Here is a 20,620-nt window from a genome sequence, read left to right as displayed (position 1 = left end):
TGGGCCTGTGTCATTGATGTAGTTCAGTGAAAACCACACTGTGCTGTGAGTGAGGCTGTGATCACGGTTTGATCCTCCACAGTGAGGAGGTCCTATGGAAACCTGTGGTGCCTCCCTGATGTGCCAGAATTGCCTTTCTTTGGAAACCAGAGTGCAAACTGGTCTCATCCTGACATGCAGTCGGGACATAGGTGGGATTTCCTCTGCATCTCGTGGTGGAGATGTTGCATTTATTTACCTTGAGGCCAATCTCCAGAAGGAATAGCTGCTAATCCCAGTTACAACTAACTTTCCTCTCAGTAGGTACAGGATGCTCCAAATCTGGGCTTGTTTTAAAAAATGCAGACTTTCAAGTGCCAGAAGAGACCTGCTTTTCATGGTGGACTCCCAGAGACCAAAGAGGAAGCCGAGGTTCATGTTTGGCCTTGCAGCAAGACAGACTGCACCTGTGAGAGCTCTGCAGGGGAAGAGCTACTACCAGTCATGGCTGGATTCTTTGGAGTAGGGGTGGTTGAAGGCACTGCTGTTCCCAGCCTTTCACTCCTGTTATGTCAGATAGGTCATTAATAGTGGCTTTGCACCACTGGCTCCAAAGTTGTACAAAGGTCCAGGAGATGGAAAATGGAAAAATGTCAGTGTTCACAAACGTCTCCTTGTATATGCTGAGGTGTAGCTGTGATCCTGCTCCTTTTGCTACCACACTTTTTGCAGGTTGGGGATGAGGAAACAGAGAGATGGGTCCTCCGAGGATGGGATTTATGAGTATGGTTTCTTTGTTTTAGCACAACCATAGGGCAGTTTAGCTGCTTACTTCAGTTCTCTCTGGTTTTTACTTCCTCTGCTTAGTTTGGGGAACAAGTAACAGTCAGAATGGGTTTTCTAAAGCCTTAAAATGCTCTTATAGAGGAAGAAAAATTCATGTGGTGGTTTAGGGCTGCACAAATACTACAAATGGAAAAGATCATGCAAATACAAAAATTTGTGTCAGACTAATATCAATGCAGAACTGGCAACACAAGTCAATGAAACCTTTTCTCACCTCTAGACATTTAAACAGTTGGCTGTAATCTGTTGTCAGAGGGAAAGGTTTATGTTCTGAAGTTTGCCAGTGTACAGAATTCATGTTCTGGTACACCTCAATACAACAATGGGTCTGTCCTCACCACCTTCTGGCAGCTAGCATCCTCTGAGTGAAATCTCTCTTTCAAAACAGAACGGAAATTCAAGAAAAAGAGTTTTAAACTATGCAGACAAGTTTATGTTTTATTTTGCAGACTTTTGATATGAGAGGAAGCAAGTGGCATATTGATGTATTCTTAAGGCTCATATGAGGTAGCCAGAGGTGATAAACTGTTTTACTAAACAAACCATTTCCTTTTGAGTTAAAAATCTAAAATTCACTGAGGACATAAAAAGTCCTTCTTGTTAGGAGTTCCTCTACAAAATTAACGTCATAAATTGCCTAATTTTTAGATGAAAGACCCTTTGATAACAACATTTTACGTGACCCATGTTCATGTTATTGTTGGACGACATTTTGGATATGTTTAATATGTCATGCTTAACAAAAGTTTTTGAAAGACCTTTTCTGTCCTCAGCATGGAAAAGTTTTTTCACTTCCTTTTCTTCCATCAAGCTTATTTTCCCAGCACTTATCATCTCTCATTAGGTCTTATCTTTCTTCTGGATAGGATTGTTTTCCCAATTCATACACAGAAGCCCAGTTGACTTCTGAGTGCAATCTTTCCATGCCATGGTACCCAGAAGTTCAGAGATAACTCTGTTTGCTTGGGTAATGTTGGTGAATAGAACACAATGCAATTTTAAAACCTTTTTCTGGAAGGAAGGAAAAAAGAAAAAGGCTTTGTATACCTCTGGAGAATGGAAGTAAATTACATTCTTCCATTATGTATGTGAATCTGATTACGAGGATGGTGGAATTAATTTATCTGGTTATAAAGGACATGGCATCTTCTAAAATGCACATGATTATTTTTAGTTTTGTTGATTTTAGCTGAACTGTAGACGTTTCTCAGTGTATGTTACAACTGCATATTGCTTTCTGAGACAGAGTGAATGCATCACTAGAAAGCAATTATGGAACTAATATATTTCCCTGAAATGTACTTTGTGATGCAGGATTTTACTCATGTTTCTAAAAATTACTTAAACTTCTGCCTGAATTATCCTAGTATCACAAATATGCCACTTATATCAATTTATCCCAGATACCATCTTGGTAAGGAGAAGTATTCCATGACTGGCAAGAATAACTTGCCTTCCATAATAACAGTTTTCCCCAGGTCCAAAATGTTTTTTTCAGTGAGGAATGTAATGCCTGCCTATTCTGTGCACTGGGGCACCTGCACTGTGAGCCACAAAGAACAGAAAAAACATGTATTTTGGGACTAAAACACCCAAGCAACAAAGCAGACAGTCATCATACAAAAGTAACTTCTTCAAACAAACCCTCTGTCACCCAGCTTCCTGGGGAATTTTGTGTAGGAATCAATTTTTCTTTTTCTCCCTGTACCACATGTTGCCATAGTCTCAACTTCAAGAATGATCAGAGACCTATAAAACATGATCTAAGGGGGAAGATTGAAAGAATTGGGGTTGTTTAGTCTGAAGAAAAGGAAGGTGTTGGGAAAAATGGTAATGATCTTTCAAATATATAAAATTTTTTCTCTGCAGACAGCAGGAATCAGTTTTGCTTTATGTTCAGTGGGTCTAGGCCAAAAAGTGATGGACTTGGGGATTTAAAGTCGATCTTAGGAAATAATTTCAAACTGAAAATGTTGTTTGGCAGTGAAAATGATTATCTGGGAATCTCATTTGCTGAAGGCTTTGAAAGGCAGATTAGGTCACATGTCTCAGGAATGGTTTTAGTTGCAGTAGATTAGATGGAGATAACCCCAAAAGGTTCCTGGCTGCTTTATGATGTTTTGTTTCTCTCAGGTGATTTGCAGCAGATGCTTTGCTGCTGTGTTATTTTGATTCTCACTCTTCCTTATATCCTCAGAAAATGCCAGGAGAAAAGATGTCAGTAGGTAAAAAATTGGGTAAATGGGATGGGTGGGGACGTTGCCAATAGCAGAGCACTAAGAAATCACAATTCCTGCAGGAAAACTGATGTGCTTGAGCAGAGTGTGACATGCTGAGGTGTCACATTCAGCATGTGTGACATTCAGCTGTCCTCCTGACAGGCTTTGGGACACAAGTGTTGGGCTGGCTTTCAACAGGTGGTGGTTAGTCAATACCCAGAAATCAATGTTTTAAATTTCAATTTTAAATTTGAATTGGAGCTTCCCCTTTTGCTGTATTTGAGCATTTCCTGAATTTGCAAGGAGTGAACTCTATCCACAGATAACCAGAAGCCAGTTTGTTTGACTTCTTGTTCCTCCAGTTCTCTGCAACAGTAAGGTGGTGTCCAAAGTGCTTGTAATTTTTTGAGACCGAGTTGATGCATTCTGCTGCAAAATTTAAAACACCTCTTGTTCGCCTTCTCCATACTCTTCCTGTTTTTCTCATTTTCACCATTCTTCCTGTAGCCTAAAATCTCTGTTTTCTTCATGTAGGTAACTGTAGGTCTTCTGCAATATCAGAGTGATAAAATGACACTTGAACAGATTCATGAGAACCTAGGGAGTGTGACCTGTCAACTCTGGTTGGCAACTCTGCCCAAGTCCAAGATCACCTAAGTCTTTGTCATTCCTTGACAGAAAACAGTTTAAACTCTTTCCTGGATACTGAGTGATGGCTACAGGCACTGTGTTCTAATCCCTTGCTGCATCACAAAATTTCCTAAGATTGCTGTAGGCCAAACTCTTTATTATGTATTCTGTTTGTATTGTTAAAGCAATTTTAGATATCTGGAAACTGTTACAGTGCTTTGTTTCAGTTTTTCCTTATGGATCATGATTTGTTATTCTCTGAGATGTTTCACTGTCCTGCAGCCTCCTCCTTTGGTCCACTTTTCCAGTGAGCATGGCACCCCAAGCTGCACAGAGTGATCCAATTAAAACCTCAGTGTTTAATAAAGGAATATTATTTAGTGTGTACAAAAATGCCATTGATCAAATTTAGTGTCCTTCCTTTTCCCAACACATCATTGCCTGCAGTTTGTAGCTCCTGTCACTTCCTGTCCTTCTCTGTGTAATTCCTGCCTACTCACATTTTCTTATTTTATGCTTCTGCAGGTGATTATTCTGAAGGATACAATTCTGCATTTCCTGTTGAAGCTCTGCTCTGTGACAGCTTAGCTGGATTGCAGCAGACAACGTACTGGAGACTGACCAGAAGGGATGTGAGAAGGAACCATTGAAGATTTTGTACTAAAAGTATCAGGTGGTTGTGAATGACTGCCCTTGGGAAATTCACTTTATCCTCTGGCCAGAAAGGTTTCTTCTTAACATTTAGTTTTGCTTTTTGATTAGTCTGTGTTTGTACAGCCTCCTCTTGGAGAGACAGGCTGGAAATTTGTACCAGTATTTGCTTTTGCATGCTCAAACACTACTGTGCTTCCTGAAAAAAATTCTAGAAAACAACTATATCATGCAGAAAACAGAAGTTATCATAAATTAAACATCTGACAGTATGAGAAGGAATACCAAAAGGTAATTGTACAATTCCTTAGTCTGTTCTGATTTTGGGTGTGTGGAGATTCCTATAAGACGTGAAAACCTTGCTTGTTTATTTACATGACAAAAGAGGAAAAAGGCTTTTTTTAGCAGAACATACTGTTTAAGCAAACATCACAGTGAAACAAGACAGCTAAAGGTACTGTAAGTCCATTCTTTTTTTATTTTTTATAATGTTTTGAAGTTTTTGTGTCTAAGAATAAATTATTTTTCTTTTCCTTTATTGTGAAGTGCATACCTACAGTCAGTTTTTGTGACAGCAAACTGTTCCCTCTTTCAGTTAAGTTTACAAAAATTGCACACTCTGTGGAGCTACTTTAACTTTTATTTGGAGGCTTTATCATCTTAGCAGTGGACTTGCAGGCTGCTTCAGAAATTCTGGAGGCTGCATATTGGCTTAGAAAATGGCTCAAAAGCCACAGGCACACCATTTGGTGTTTTGGTCGGTGTGCTGCTCCACAAACTCTCCTTTAGACATGGGGAGTGCACAGAATCTCTGCAAGACTCAGGGTGATTGCAATGGAGCATTTTGCCTCTGGCTTACAAGCTGTACCCCAGCAATGTGCAAGGGTTAAGGACAAGATAAAATCACTCGCTGCTGTTTTGATTTCCTGAGGAAATGTTGTTTTTACGTGAGAAATGAAGAATGCAGTGAGGACCATTCCTGTGCCAAAATTTCAAAGTGTGTTCCTGTCAGCTGTGGTGCCATGCATAGGTTTTACATCAGGATCTTAAATTTGGATATAAAGATCTCTGTTGTAGAAGCCCCATCTTGTGGACAACCAATCAATGACTACTTCAGCACAGCTGAAATTTGAAATACTTAGAAAATATGGAGATATTTTGGTAGTTTTTGCAACAAATTGGAGAGTCTTCATGTTTCTAGAAAATATGGAAACTTCATTCATGTGTAGAAATCAGCATGTGCTTTCCAAAGACTATTTCCACAGGAAGAAATTGAGAATTGCAGAGAGATATCAACACTGGGGTGGAACTAAGGATGGTGCCCTCAGAAGCCTGTTTTAAGTCCAAATCAGCTAAAACACAAACCTGAACCCTGCCTTGAATTCCCCAAATAGAGTCCTGTAGTACTTGGATAGTACAAATGAGTCTTTAAGTGGCAAAATCATATAAGGGCAGAAGAACATCCTTTGAAAAAAATTTGTTAAGAGAGAAAGAATAACAAAGTATGCATGAAAACTGAATCTGGAAACTTTGGAAATATCCTTAAGGAGATTGTTTGTTTCAGCACAAAGTAGTGGATGAGGTCAGCAGCTCCAGACTCAGTGAGTCAACACACTTAGGAGGAAGTAAAGAGTGTGAAAACAAGCCTGTGATAAAAGCTAATTTCAGGTTTCAGTGTGACCTTGGTAGGATATATTAGATATATTCTATTAAATAGAATAATACATATAATTACAATGTCTTTTTGTTGCTCTGAAGAAATTGGGTTGCTCTATGATAGTTTCTGTTTCTTTCATATGCAGAAAGTAGTAACCTTCGTGATAGTTTTCTGTGTCGTAATTAAGGCTGTAATGAAGGAGCCAGAAATTGTGGCGACATCTAGGGAAAGGTTGGAAGAAGTGCCTCCAACTAAAACACCTCCCACTGAAACTGTGGCCACTTCTTTCCTGTGAAGGTGATGCATCCAGGGAATGTCCTGTTGGAGTGGTTTATTTGGAAGGGATGCTGAGAGTAAAGAAGATTCTGGCATGGGAACAGGGTGTCACTGCAGCCCCTTTGATGGCAGCAGGAGAGGGGTTTGCTGTTCCTACACGTGGGTGTCTGACTGAGCAAGGGGATTAACAGAGGCAGAAGTTCAGAATTTGGTCATTGCAAAGCCAGTAAATAATTTCTTAGTCCTTACCAACAGCAGTCTGGATGAATCTTCACTTTTAATACCAATTACAATGCATTTTTCTATTTAAAATTATCCTTAGAAGTAAGTGTACATCTGCTGTTTCACAGTTAAGTTTAAAATAACTGTTTCTTTCATATTGAAATAATTAGATTTGAATCATTCTGTAGTCTGGGAATTTCATACATGGTTCATATATAACATATATAGATCTGAAAAAATCACCTTCCTTAATAAGCTAACAGGTACAACTATAAATGCACGTTATCAGTATATTACTAAAAAATTCACAGAAATATCTGACTCCTTTTGCTTCTCATAGTCTTTTGGAACAGAATTCTACATTTTTGATGAAAGGCATGTTTGATGAATTGTCTGAACCAGTGCAAAACCTTTGAGAAAAATGTATATTCCAAAGTCTTCTCCTTAAAGGAGAGAATATTAAAACTTTAGCAATATACAGGACTACAATTTTTGCCTGAGAGCAAATTCTGCTGGAACCAGCATGTGCAATCGAAATCAAAATCTTTCTCAGTGTGAAATGAATCCATGAAAGGATCTCTGCAGCTCCTTTCTGTGGAAGTTGTTTCTTCCAGGGCAGACAGAGAACAGCAGATGCTGGTTGACCCCTCAAGGGAAGAGCAGATGAAGTGGGAACAGCTACTTAGAATTCCCTGCACTTAAATAATAAAGCAAGAACAGTTCAGCAGGAGGAGTACAGACTGATATTAGTGTGGTGGGAAATCTAGAGGAGCTGCAGCCTAGGGAAAGAAAATGAAGATATAAAGTTTGTCATGAAAGGGTGTTGGAAAACAAGGATTTATTCCAGCAGTGTTGAGGGAGGGAATAAGGGCTGCTCAATCCCTGCTCCACCAGGTGAGTGCATTGTAGTACAGACAAAAGACAAGTCTTGGTGTAAAGGACAGACTATTGCCTTATTCTGAGCAGAAAGCTCTAAAAAAAGTAATTATTGGTAAAAGCAAAGGGTCTGAAGGAGTAGAAGAAAAGGGTATCATTCAGTGATACTTATTGGATTGGATTGTGTTATAAATTACAGGTGTTTGTTTATGCCCATATGAGAAGGAAGGGAACTGATTTCATCAAGAGCAATTTGTTGTACCTTCCCTGCTTAGGTACAATAAAATGTTCAGTTGCAGAGGGTTCCTTGCTAAAAGTTGCACAGTAGTATTTATCTCTCATAGATGGTTTTCAAGAGAATACAGCAGAACTGGAAACTCAAAGTTTGAGTGTAAACCTGCAGTAATCCACTGTCAGGAGAATTGTGTAGGTGTATAAAATTGATTTCAAAGGGAATGAAGAGGTGTGACTTGTGAATTGCTACTTTTTAAAGATAAAAAATTAGTTCACATGTAGGTCATGTTAAAAAAAGAAAGTAATTTTTTGTCCTTATCTCTTTATTATGCACATTTTTATAGATGTTTTCTTTGGTTGCCTGTAGCCTTTCTGCTATTTTAAATATGCTCCAAATTTTATTGAGATGAAAATGTTAAGAGATGTAATAATACTGATATATCAAGTGGGGCCATTTGAAAACAAGGCTTGATGTGTTATGCCAATACAAAACTAAATCCCTGCAGTTGAACCTTGAGCACTTGTGTTTGTGATGTATAAAATCGTTCCTTTAAAGCTGTCTCTGTCTTGTGTCCCTTCCTCTTCCAAACCAGTCCTTTGTCCAGAGCTGTGATTGCTGTGATCCCATTGTCACCACCACAGGATCCCCTTCCCCAGGGATGGATCCTGGTCCCTGTGTCAGCCAGGAGAGGAGAAGGACAGACCCCTGCTGTCACCAAGGACACCCCAAATCTCTCCTGAGCCTCGTCCAAAAAGGTTCCGTGATTTACAGTTCCTTATGGCAGGACACTTCTGGTATTGTCATGAGCAGTTTTAAAATGTTATCAGGCAATAATTGCTATCACAACTTTTAATTCTGTGTTTCTGTTTCAAATTTTCCTCAGTTCAATCAGAACCAAAAGTTAATGCCCGTTGGCTAATTTCCAGTGCATGCCTCCACAGAACAACTGCTGCCTTTAACTGGTGGAGAGATCAAGGCTTGAACTGACAAAAGACATCTGTATTTTGGAAAACAAATTAATGTTTATGTTTTAATTTATAAGTTCCTGGCTCTTTTATGGTTCCTGTTTTTCAAGTAATGTCTCTTTGGATCCCTAGCTGATGGAGAGTCAAAATGGAAAAGGCCCATGAGAGAATTATCACAATAGAACATCTGGTCTGCATTGGAAAAAGCTGAGAAAGATATTCAACATCTCTGAGACTGAGGCTGCCATGAGGCAGTTTGAAAATCAGTCCATGAAAAATTGTGCAGGTTGTGGCCACCTGGGCCAATCTAGTGTTGTTTTGGGAAGAGCTATTCTGCTCACGAGAATCTGAATTTTAATCTCCCTCAAGCATGGATATGTGAGAGCTGGGAATGGTATGAAAGGTGTTTGCTTTCCATAATGTTAATCTGGGTCCCAGCATTGTCCTAATTATATTGTGGGTTTTTGCCAGTCTCCCAGATTTCTTTTGAACATGTAGGCTGGAGTCAAAAGGCTTTCCCAGGGCTTTTGGCATGGCTTTACAGGAAAGTGGATGGAAAGGACTTTGTATATTTTTGCAAGAATATTTTGCATCCTGCTTTAAACTATTCCAGAAGGTAAAAGGACATTAGCTAGACTGTGTGTTGGCTCATACACTGCTATGTCACTAATGAGAAGGAATTTTATTCCTGTTTTCTGCAGCCACAGACTGTAAGAAATGCAAAGAAATCATGGACCAGCCAGGGCAGTAAAGGTACCCCTGGATTCAGAGGGAACAAACTCCTTCCACCACATGGAACTTTGGTCCTTTAAGTCATTATAGCTCATGCAGAACAGAAACAATTTGACATGTATAACAAGAAACATTGCAAATTGTTTGCCAAACAAAGACTTATACTGCAGATGGAAGAACTGATGAAAATTGTTTATAGATGGGGAACTAAATGTAGATTTTTCAAGAACAAGGTTGCTGTCTTCCTTGCCAAGACAAACAAATCTGATAGACCATCTCATTGCTTTAGGCTGCCTGAGGACCCACTGGAAAGTCTATGGACCTTTTTCCACAGAAAATTTGTGTGTTGTCAATACATAAGTGTATTGTCCACAGTTACACTGTGGCAGCTGCAGAGGAAGTGGAAGGTTCTCAGGAATACATTAGGGAGAACTGGATTTTTGGCTTCTGAAACAGTGTGGAGTGCTTTTGGAAACTGTGGAAGTTTATAAGCTGGATGTTACTGCTACAAAAGGTTATCTGTGAGTTAAATAGAATACTAATTAATCTGCTATCTTTAGATCTTAACACTAACAACAGAATGAAATTGAGAATTCCTGTCTTCTAGAGTTGCAGTTTCCAAGATTCCTTCATTCCTGTGGACATACCCTGGTCTGCATTTAGAGATTTTCAGAGTTACCTTTAGAAATCTGTTTTTACAGATGTTTTTACAAAGCACTGTGTAATCATCCCAAACAATGGTTTTAATGGGCCACTTATTTAGGAAATCATGTAATGAGAACATAAATACAATCCCTGATACTGACATAAAACATGTATTAGCAAAATAATATAGTTTGTATTTCCTTGATATAGACCAGACCCTGGAAATACATAACTCATCATGTCCTTAAAATTCTGTTACATCTGTAAACATCTATATTGGCAGCGAGGCCCAGCAGCACCCTGGGCTGCATGAGGAAGAGCATTGCTAGGAAATCACAGGAGGTGATCAATACCCTGTGTCCAGCCCTGGTGAGGCTTCAGTGGGAGTGCTGTGCCCAGTTCTGGGCTCCCCACAGCAGGAAGGACTTGGAGAGCAGGGAAGAGCCATGAGGGTGGACAAGGGGAGCATCTGTCCTGTGCTCCCAGGGAGGTTTGAGGTTGACATCATTGAAGAAATTCCAAACTCAGCTGAGCAAGGTCCCGAGCACCCTGCCCTGGGTGAGCCAGCTTCGGGCTGGGCTTGGGCTGAGTGATCCCTGCAGATGCTTCCAGAATATTTGGGAATGTTTGAGGCAGTTTGCTTGTGCCTTGTCAGTGTTTTAGCAGCAACTCAGCTGTGGAGGAATCCTAAGGAGAGCAAAGGCTGTGACCCCAGAAATTCATCCAGATGGCTGAGGCCCAGAAAAGGCATAATGGGAGCTGCTAAGTACTCTGAATGTCTCATCAGAGTGATATTTCACTTGAAAATACAAAATAGAAATTACTTGGGTCTTAATGACACTGAATACCCATGATGTTCTCTCACTTCAGCTGGACTGCAGATGCTAACAACCTCTCCCTGGCTGAACGTGTTTATTTTAGTTTAATCTTGCTCTGTACAATCTTAACATATATTTTACTCTAGAAATTAATACTTGGTGCTTTACAGTGCAGAATTTATTTGCTTGTTTGTTCCACACTTTCTTTCCTTTTTAGTACTGATATTAACAAATTACATTTTGACATATTACTTCAGTGATATATCAAACCGAATAAATTCATGGTATGTATGTACCATGTACATACCATGTCTCAAGGAGTTTAAAATATCCTAATTTGAGCAAGGTAAAATCAAAATATATAATTACATTGCATATTCTATGACACTTAGTTTGTAACTGTTCTTACAGTATCTCCAGAATAAGAAGGAAGATGAAATTCAAAAAGGACTTTCATAGTTTAGAAATACTTATGTTGAAATAAGATTTATGCTGAAAAGCAAAGATAATTTTATTTTAATTATCTGAATAGTGGTAGAAAGATTCACCTGTGGTTTTTCTTTATGAAAATGCCAAGGAGCTAACTTGCAGTACGGAGAATTCCCAGATCCTCCTTCTTTTGAAAATTATTTGTCTTTTATATTGCCTCTTAAGGAAAAAGGAAAGCACACTGGAAAACAAGAAATTAAGCAACATTGCACAAGTAATTAGGAAATAAATAGATTATAAAGCATTTAATTTCATTTTGGTTTTGCACTTTAGCAAGTGAAACAATAAGTAAATAACTTGTTTCTTTATTATCAATATATGGAGTTACATTGGGTCTGACAGACCAAGGCATAAATGTATAAATAACACCTAATATAATAATTATTATGGGACATCAGATTTTGCTAGGGATGAGCCCATTGTGGAGCCACAAAATTAAGACTTTAGAAGAAAATAACACATGAAGGTCAAAGGTACTTAGTCATTGGTTGCTGTCTCTGCACCACTCTCCCCTGATTTAATACTTTTACAGCACATCTCTGATTCAGTCTCCTCTGTCCTGTGTGGGATGGGGGGAGAATATTACTTTAAATTGACACCTCTAGCAGCAGTTCCTACTTGTACTGGTTTCCTTTTATAAATGTGTAACCTATTATATCTATCCGAGCTGGCTGAGCTCCAAGTCACCCATTTCTCAGTAATACAGGAAATTAAATCTAATGTCTAATAAGCATAGAGGCTTATGCAACCTTCATTCCCTGTAAAAAGTATTAAATAACATAATAATATTACCTTGTCTTTTGATTGCTAGGGAGCTGTGCGCTTGGTTTTTGTGCAGACCAAGCTGGCTCTGCATTTGGGCCTGAAGAGTCTGAGTTTATCCATCCTTTTTTGCAGATTACTGAATTTCGCCTGGAAAATTCTCCTCTTAATAAAGGACCCCCTGAAATGTTCATGTGTAGGTTTGGGTCCCTTTTTCCACTTGTCCCTTTGTTCCCACAGAGGGTTGTGTCCCCCATGATCTCATCCTGGGGGTGCTGCTGCTTCCTCATTCATTCTCTCTCCCCCAGGATTTTCCAGCCTGAACAGATTCCTGCCTATTCCATCCCATTTTCTGATAATACCCACCACAGCTCTGTGTCAGTTGCTGCAGCCTTTAAAAATGCAGAAATCTGACTTTAGGCCATACAGGTTAGCAACATAATTTCAGGGCTTTGTCTCCTGCATGTACCAGTTCAATGAGTGGATTTATACTGAATAATTTTAAACTGTTACAGCCCTCTGAAACCATTTCTCTCTTGCTGCTGTAATACATAAAATGGCATAAGGTCACTGATGATGTGGAAATTGGTTTTGGAGTTGATATGCTAATTCAGCAAGAAATCAGTTCTAGCAGAAATGGAAAGAAAATTATTTTAATCTAGTGCCATGCTATTTTGTTGGCTTTTAGGAAAGAGATAAGTAAAATATTCAAGGGAGTTCCAAGTCTGTGGAAAAAGTAGCATTTTGGAGATTTAAGGTTATTTTTGCCTCACAGTTTCTTAGCTTCTTTTCTGAAAGCAAATAAGCTGAATGTGATGGACACAAATGTGATATTTTCACATGCTCAAAAAAAAAAAAAAGAAAGAAGATCTTTTTAAAAACGGAGTTGTGTATAAGAATAAACTTGGTTCAGTCTTTTCTGTGTCACTCACCCCATGTTTACAGTAACTGCTTCTGCAATTTTGTGGATGAAAACTTCCATGCAGATACATCCAGAGCCATTAATGAGGATGCATTATGCAACTAATTGCAACAGGGAACAAAATTACAGTAATGGTGCCTAAGGAGAAAGAGAATCTCTGCACTCAGTGTGAGTAAGGGGTAGCAAATGCCTGATTTTTTTCCAAAACAAATATTTAAGTTGAATTGAAAACAATAGTTGATCTCTGAAAATAATCACCATGAGTTTGAAAGCCCTATATTTTTTCAAAACACTGCACTTATACTGAGGAATTTCCAAGCACAAAAAATAAAATAACTTTAATGCTTACTGTACGAATATGCCAGAGGAAAAAAAAATTACCAGCATAAACTCTTTCATCTTTTTGAGATGAAGAACAGAAAAAATAAAAATTCCTTTCTAAAAAACCATTTTAAAAATATCTGAATTGTAAAAGTAGTGCTGTCATTATCATATTTTAGAAGATGTTTTAATTTTATAATAAAGAAAAAAAAAGATGACATTTTACTCTCTGTTCTTTCATAAAACAGGTACAATGCTGCTGTTTGCAGAGGAAGGACACCAGCTGCAACAAAAGTAGGGTCTCTTCTAGAGTGAGGGATGAGCTCCACTGGACGTGAGTTGGCTTCCCTGGCTGCTGTGCTCAGTATTTCATTTTAGCAAGTCTGAGATTGCTCCAAGTCTTCATCTCCTCCTGCACTTTATGCCACTGCAAGCACCAGGTTGCCAGGTTGTAGGTTATTGAAGAGAGAGAAATGGAAAGTGCAATTCAGTGTTTTATTTCATGCTGCCCAAGTTTACTCAGACAGACACACCCAGAGAGAATGTGTGCTGCACTCAGCTTGGAGATCTGTGTTAGAAATCCTGACTCCCCTGTGCTTTCCTGCTTTGCCATAGCTGATAAGAGAGTTCATAACAGGAACCCCCTGTTACCTCAGCTGCAAATGGTTCTGAGAATCTAATGGCCAAGAGAGCAGAATTCAAATTTATTTTTGTTTGGCTTGTGTTCCAGCAAGCATTTAAAAGATCCCCCAGTTTATCTTTGTCAGAGATTGTTTTTCTTTTGGCTTAGCTTGGACACCCATCTCACTGTTCAGTTTACATTTATGGAGTGGGACCCAAGGTTTTCTCCAAGCATTCAGTATTATGATTTTGACTTTGCAAGTCTTGTTGCTTGGGATAGGTGTAAAAGTCATGTCTGCATGTACAGCAAGAACAGAACTGGGCTGTGGATGCTGCTGCTCAGTCAATTGGGCAGGTACAAAAGTAATTCTGAAGGCTGCCTCTCCTCTTGGCTGGCAGGCAGAGGAGTTGGTAAAAGCTGCAAAGACAACTGAGCACGTTAATGATGATATTTATTTTATATTTTATTTCGTAGGTGGATTTTGAGGAATAGTTTTGAAAATGCAGTTATTTTACTCTCTTTTAGCAAAGCATGTGTGACCACAGCTGTTTTTCCAAAATGCCTGGTTTTCTTGCTTTTGTTGCTCCCAGTGGAGTTCTCACTCCACATAGCAATGTCCACAAGGTGGTGCCACAGCTAAGAAGTTTGCAACAAATAAGGCAAAAGTAATTTGATGATTCTGTCTGCTTTTTGTAACAGACTAAAGTATCTGCATCGTGAAAGAATTAATAATCATTTCATAAGCCAAATATCACAGGTTTGAAGCTCTTTTTTTGTGAGAACTAAGGTGGGTCTGTCTGCTGAGCGAGAGCAGCATCCACACACCTGAGACTGTCCCAAATCCTGCACAGAAATGAAGAGACAGCTCAGGGTTTAGCAGTCAGGCTGATGAAGAGCTGTCTATTTCCTAGCAGGGTTACCTGTGCCAACACTGGCATGTGTCTCATGTTTTTATCTGGTCACTTCAGCAGGAACCAGCCTGAATCCTGACAAGCAGAATAGTTCATCCACAACTTCAGCCAAGACAGCTTCTACTTACCCTGGACAGGCTATGGCACGTCAGACCCGAATTTCCTGAGTTTTTCTAGAGCCAGGGATATCCAGGCTCCCTGTCCTATGCTAATCTACAGCTGATAATTAATTCCAAAGGGTATGAAGTGCTTACAGAGGGACCTGCACAGATGCTCAAGTTTCTGAGCATCTTTCTAGAAAAGATCAGACTAGAGAAGGTACAAGGCAGTAACAAGGAATGTAAGATGTCATGTGTCCAGTACAGAAAAGACAATAAAACTTGCAGGGAAAAGTTGTTTGCAGGGGTCTGGATGACTGCACTGATTTTGATGTCCCAGAAGTGCAGCAGGATTTGGCCATGCCCTCAGAAGGTGTGGGTCAGTTCTTCAGCTACCCTTGGCCACATGGTGCTTCTTGCACATCTGCCCTGCTCCCCTCAGTGGCCTCTGCAATCCAGGTATTTTTGCTAGCACAGGAAATACTCCCTATCAGCTTCTGCAGTGGATAAATTAAGTTTGAATCATTTATTCTTTACATATTTTTGTACCCAAAGCAGCAAGAAAAAGGGATACCTTAAAATACCATTCAGACAAGCATTGACCTGCCTCCAGCTAGAATCTCTCTTTGCTAGGCCTGTATCAGAAAGAAAAAAATAACAGGGTTTGCATAATATTTCCTCTAAATTGCTACATTATTATTTTAAAACATATTAAAATTCTTCTGGCTAGTAAGGGACTCAGTGGAAATTATGTATACCCAGGAAAGATGGTTTGTCCCCCAGTTACAAAGTAGAATGAGGTTTAGAAACTTATTGAGTACAGTTATAAAAGTTGTCAAATAACACAATGGCCACCTATTTTGTTTTTAAGGATCATATCTATAAATTATATGTAAAAGTGGTTTACAGTATTTTGAAACTTTGTATTGGTTTCAACATCTGTTAGAAAAAGTCAGAATCTAACCTGAGAACTAACATAAAATATAAAGTCATGAACAGGTCAAGTAGATTTAATTTCTGAGTTAGCTTGAACTAACTGAATCATAACAATGACATTGTCAGAGTATTCCTGAAAGATTGTTCTAAGTTTGTGGCTGCAATGTGCCTTGCAATTAAATTGACATATTTCTGGTTTGGTTTGGACTTTGCTTTTTCTTTGACTTTGCAAAATTCTTTCCAAAATGCTTACTTTTCAGAGAGAAAAAATGATGCTCTATTCTGGAGGGAATGAATAACATATCTAAGATCATACATCTAAATCTCCACAATGTGGAAACCCCAGGTATGCATTATTTTAGCAATTTACAACTGAGTTGAAATCCCGAACACTCTCCCTTGCAGTATTTGCAACAATTTTCTGCTTTTATTGGAAATCCCATAAGTATTTTCAAAAGATCAAAACTGTTTTTCCCCTAAGCCTGATTTTCTGGTTTCCCATTGAAGCAATCATGACCAAAACCTGCTTCAGGTTTATGTCTGAACCTTCCTGTGAGGAGGTGCCTTGCATTGTTGTGAGTTAGGAGCCAGTTGAGGCTGGCTCAGAAATCCTGCTGCAGATGCAGGGTGCCCACTGGAAGCAGTCGAGGATGGCAGTGGTGTCCTGCAGGACACCCATTTAAGCAATCATGACCAAAACCTGCTTCAGTTCTATGTCTGAACCTTCCTGGGAGGAGGTGCCTTGCGTTGTTGTGAGTTAGGAGCCAGTGGAGGCTGGCTCAGAAATCCTGCTGCAGATGCAGGGCTCGGCGGAAGCAATCGGGGATGGCAGTGGTATCCTGCAGGATGTGTGTGACTGCTCAGTGGGGGCTTGATTTACACAGGGCCACATTATAGATTATACATTCTGGTCATTGTGGTATTGTTATTGCTGGGCTGGAGCTCAGCACAGGAAGTACATATAAGCACATTTGAAGTGATAACATCCACTCCTGTTTAAAAAGCAATATTTTATTCTTGTATATAATGCAGCGTTTGCAAGGGAAAATAGATAATTTGCTAACTTAGCATGACTTGTAGGGAAAAAACTGACTCATTATGGGAAGGCCACAACCAGCATTTACAAATAAATCCAATTAAACTTTTAATCTCTTTATTTTATTTTATTTTATTTCAGTATGGACTGTAATCCAAGATTAGGAAGGAGATAATGCATTGCCATCTGAAACCCAACGAAGATCAAAATAACTTTTCAGTGTGCCACCAAAACCACAGTGCTAGGTTTCTGTTAAGGAGAATGAGTAATACCATTCTAGCTGTAAAGGTTGTTGTGAGTGGGTAATAATTCCATCTAACTGATAGGGCAGATTATGTATTCTGCATGAAAATAAATAATCCCTGTCAAAATCTTGCCCTATTTCTTCAGCTCAATAAGAAAGCCCACCCACCATACCCACTCAGCTGAAGCTGCTCTATGCATCCTTGTCTAACTATAGGATTCAGGACCAGGTCTGTTCTCCATGCTGCATGCCCAAACCAGCCTTGTTCAGGAACACATTGCCTCCGACCTTGGTGTGGAATGAGGAATCTGTTCCTGCTGCTGCTCCCAGGATGTGGGATGTGGGTTGACCCCCAGCTCTCGACTGCAGACAGTGTGTGTTGAGGCCCCTCTCAGAGCCTCTCTCCCCATTTCTCTTGGAAAATGTAGCCTTCAGACTTTCTGTGCACCCAGGGAAAATACTGACCCAGCCAGGGCTCACCCAAGTTCCCTCCTGGAGGGGGATATGGATTTGTTCAGAAGAGGAATGCAGTCACCATTTCAAATTTTGTGTGCCAGCCTATTCTCCACAGACAGCACAAACTGACAGAACACAGGTAACTTATTGTTCATGCTGTGCCTATTTCTTACTTTGTTTTGCCAGGGAAAATAAATTTAAATTGGTATTAAGTTTCCTTCTTGTTCTTCCAATAATAGAAAATTACCAGGGGAGAGAAAATAAGACAGAGATTTTCTCTAGATAGGCCTTCCAGCTCAATGGATTTTTTTTTTAATATTATGAAACATTCTTGCCTGCCTTAATAGATGAGAAAAGTAACAGTAGAACTGTGAAACAAATTAATACATCAAAAATATTGACCCATGGACTATAGCAAAATCGATATTCATATTTGTAATAGTGTTGCAGATCGATAATACAATGCTGCACTGATGCTATATTGTATACATTGATTTGTTGCAGCTATGGGTGAGGTTCTAAACAGGCACTGCAACATATAATAAAGGCCTGACCTACCAACAGATCTAATAATAAAACAGATCTAGTAAAAACATCTAATAAGATGTGACAAGCACCTCCATGAACTAATCCAAAACCTAATGATTTGTTTCACAGTTTCATGAAAAAACTTTTTATTGTATTCTGTCTTTATTACTTAACATTAAGAATATATTTTCCTTTACAAATTTTAAATGCCACTGGTCTGAAATTTTTGTGCAGACAGTCAAGCTAACTTTGAACAGAAATAGTTTTTCCAGATGTCACACCTACAAAATTTTGAAATTATAATCCTACTGATGCCTCCTGATATTAATATGCCTTTGCATTGGGGTAGCCTTGTTACAGTCTTTTTGGAAGTGTCACCTGCTTAAGATTTGATTCACAAAGTAATGCTAAGATATGTTTAATTTTATTTAAGTTCTTCACTATTTTCCTGAATAGGAATCTCTGTCCCTAGTTTGAACTTGTTTAACTGTTTAACAAAGGAGCAGCTTTAATCATACTGAGAGTACTTAGGCAAGTTTTCACAGCTGATTGCTGGGATGAGACCTGTAAAAACAAAGATAAGGTGTAGATCCTTTCTTGGAATGCACTAGGATATGAGTCTGTATTTTTATTTGTAGTTCATACGTCTATTAAATAGACAATAATAACTTAAATATATTTATATTTTTGTGTGTCATTGGAGTCAAACAGCACATCTCCATTTCTGCAGCATGTGTGACTCTTCCTGCAGTACATTCAGGTTTTGGCTTTCATTAGGCAGTAAGACATGTTGCCTGCAAAAATATCACACAACTTGAAAAGGAGGCTCTAATTTCATATGGGAAATTTATTTAATCCCTCTTTACATGACATCAAAATCACTGTGCCTTTAATCGTGACTATGGAAATGAAAATACCAGGCCACAGGATTTGCAATTAGCTTGATACATCCAGAGGAAACTCTGTAAGTTGCTTTAATCTCTTTATTTTGCCTTTTCTGAAATCTGTCTGATTTTTGTGGAGTTTATAAGAGCAATTGTTAGTGGAAATGTCTGTGTTTCCATTGAAGTGCTCTAACAAGCTTTCTGGTCTCACTTGAGTACTGTAACAGAACACCCAAAACAACTGAGATGTCTTTAGCTCTTAGATATTTGGTTTAAATATTCTAATAAATACTTGAAAATGTAAGAGTTCCTTAAGCATCAGAAGACAGAGAGTTTGGAGATCAGACTGAGCCATGCCTCCTGCATCTACTTCTTCAATAAATCTGTCAGGACACTGACCAGCTGGGCTGCCAGATGTACTCCTCCACATTTTGGGTAAGTAATCACTTGGGCCTGGGATCTACTGGACAGGCTATGCCTGAAGCCATTTGCAGTTATTTTAGGTGACATGCTAAAGTGGTCAGCCTAAGCTCAAAAGACTTTATCCAGCACTTTGACAGCATGCCAGAGGAAATTCCTTGGGATTCTGAGTCTAAGATTTCATTTCAATTAATTGTCAGAATGATGAATATTATTTATTCCACTCTAAGGCTCATTTTAATCTAAAACATGGTCAGATAGTGTCAATGCAGGCAAAATGGTATTTCTTCCTGCATAAAAGCCCATCTAGATGTAATCCAGTTTGCTCTCCTGTCTCCAGATTTGGTCTGCAAGGATCACAGGAAAGGAGACTGCAGCTGGCCTAGGATTCCCTGGCACTTGAACCTCATATAATTAGGCAAGTCTATTTTCCCACCAAATAAAATTATTAAAATCAACAACATTATGAATTGAAACTCCTCAAAATTGTTAAATTCTGTCCAGTTGGGAAGAGGAGTTTTATCAGGCATTGGAGCCCAGTGGGCAGAGTGCTGGGCAGGGATTGAGAAATCTGAATTCTCTTCCAAACTCTCCTGACTTTTAAATGACCTTGAGCTGTCACTTCTCTGTGCTGCAGTTTCACAGTCTGTATGAGCAGGATAATAATCCTCCACAAAGGTTTGAGAGTTGCTGAAGGAAGGATCTGTATGAACACAACATTTCTTGCACCAGCCTGAGCTAGGTGCAGCTGTGGTTAGAGGTGGCCAGAATTTGGTCAATTCCTCATCTATTCCAGAAAATCTGGGAAATATTCATTGTTAGATTCCTTACTTTCAGTTGTCTATCAAAACACATTTTTATGTTAAAGGTCTTTCTTATCTTCAGACCATTACAAAATATCTCAAGAAAATTTCATTTTACTTAGTTATGCATTAATACTCATAGTTCATACTCCTGTTACTGGGAGCTGCAAAGTGCCTCTCAGGATCATACAAATAATTACTTAACATGGATAATGTATCTTTGACCTAAAAAAGAAAAGACTTTTGCAATATTACGATTGGTGTATATGGGGGGAAAAAATATCTGTTGGTTTATGTTGTAAGATATTTCAATTTGCCTTTTGGTTTGAAAAATTCCCCCTGAAAGGGCAATTTTTTTTTTTTTCAAATTATATCTTGATTTTACAAATTTTGTGTTAATAGACAACAAGCTCTGTGCACAAAAAAGAACAGTCTAC

At 38.9% G+C, this 20,620-nt stretch overlaps 1 long non-coding RNA gene across 2 annotated transcripts; it reads left to right on the top strand.

Moving 5' to 3' along the window:
• Positions 1-4,199: 4,199 nt before the first annotated feature.
• Positions 4,200-16,016, top strand: LOC134423236 (uncharacterized). Of its 2 annotated transcripts, none has more exons than XR_010029033.1 (3): positions 4,200-4,347; positions 8,184-8,346; positions 13,494-16,016. It is a non-coding gene; the product is annotated as an uncharacterized LOC134423236 (long non-coding RNA). The 2 variants fall into 2 exon arrangements; XR_010029032.1 differs by having other exon boundaries at positions 4,200-4,616.
• The last annotated feature ends 4,604 nt before the right edge of the window (positions 16,017-20,620 follow it).

Source organism: Melospiza melodia, chromosome 11 (assembly GCF_035770615.1).
Source record: "Melospiza melodia melodia isolate bMelMel2 chromosome 11, bMelMel2.pri, whole genome shotgun sequence".
Lineage (NCBI taxonomy): Eukaryota > Metazoa > Chordata > Aves > Passeriformes > Passerellidae > Melospiza > Melospiza melodia.
The sequence above is the reverse complement of the archived record's forward strand: the minus strand, read 5'-3'. Positions and strand labels throughout refer to the sequence as shown.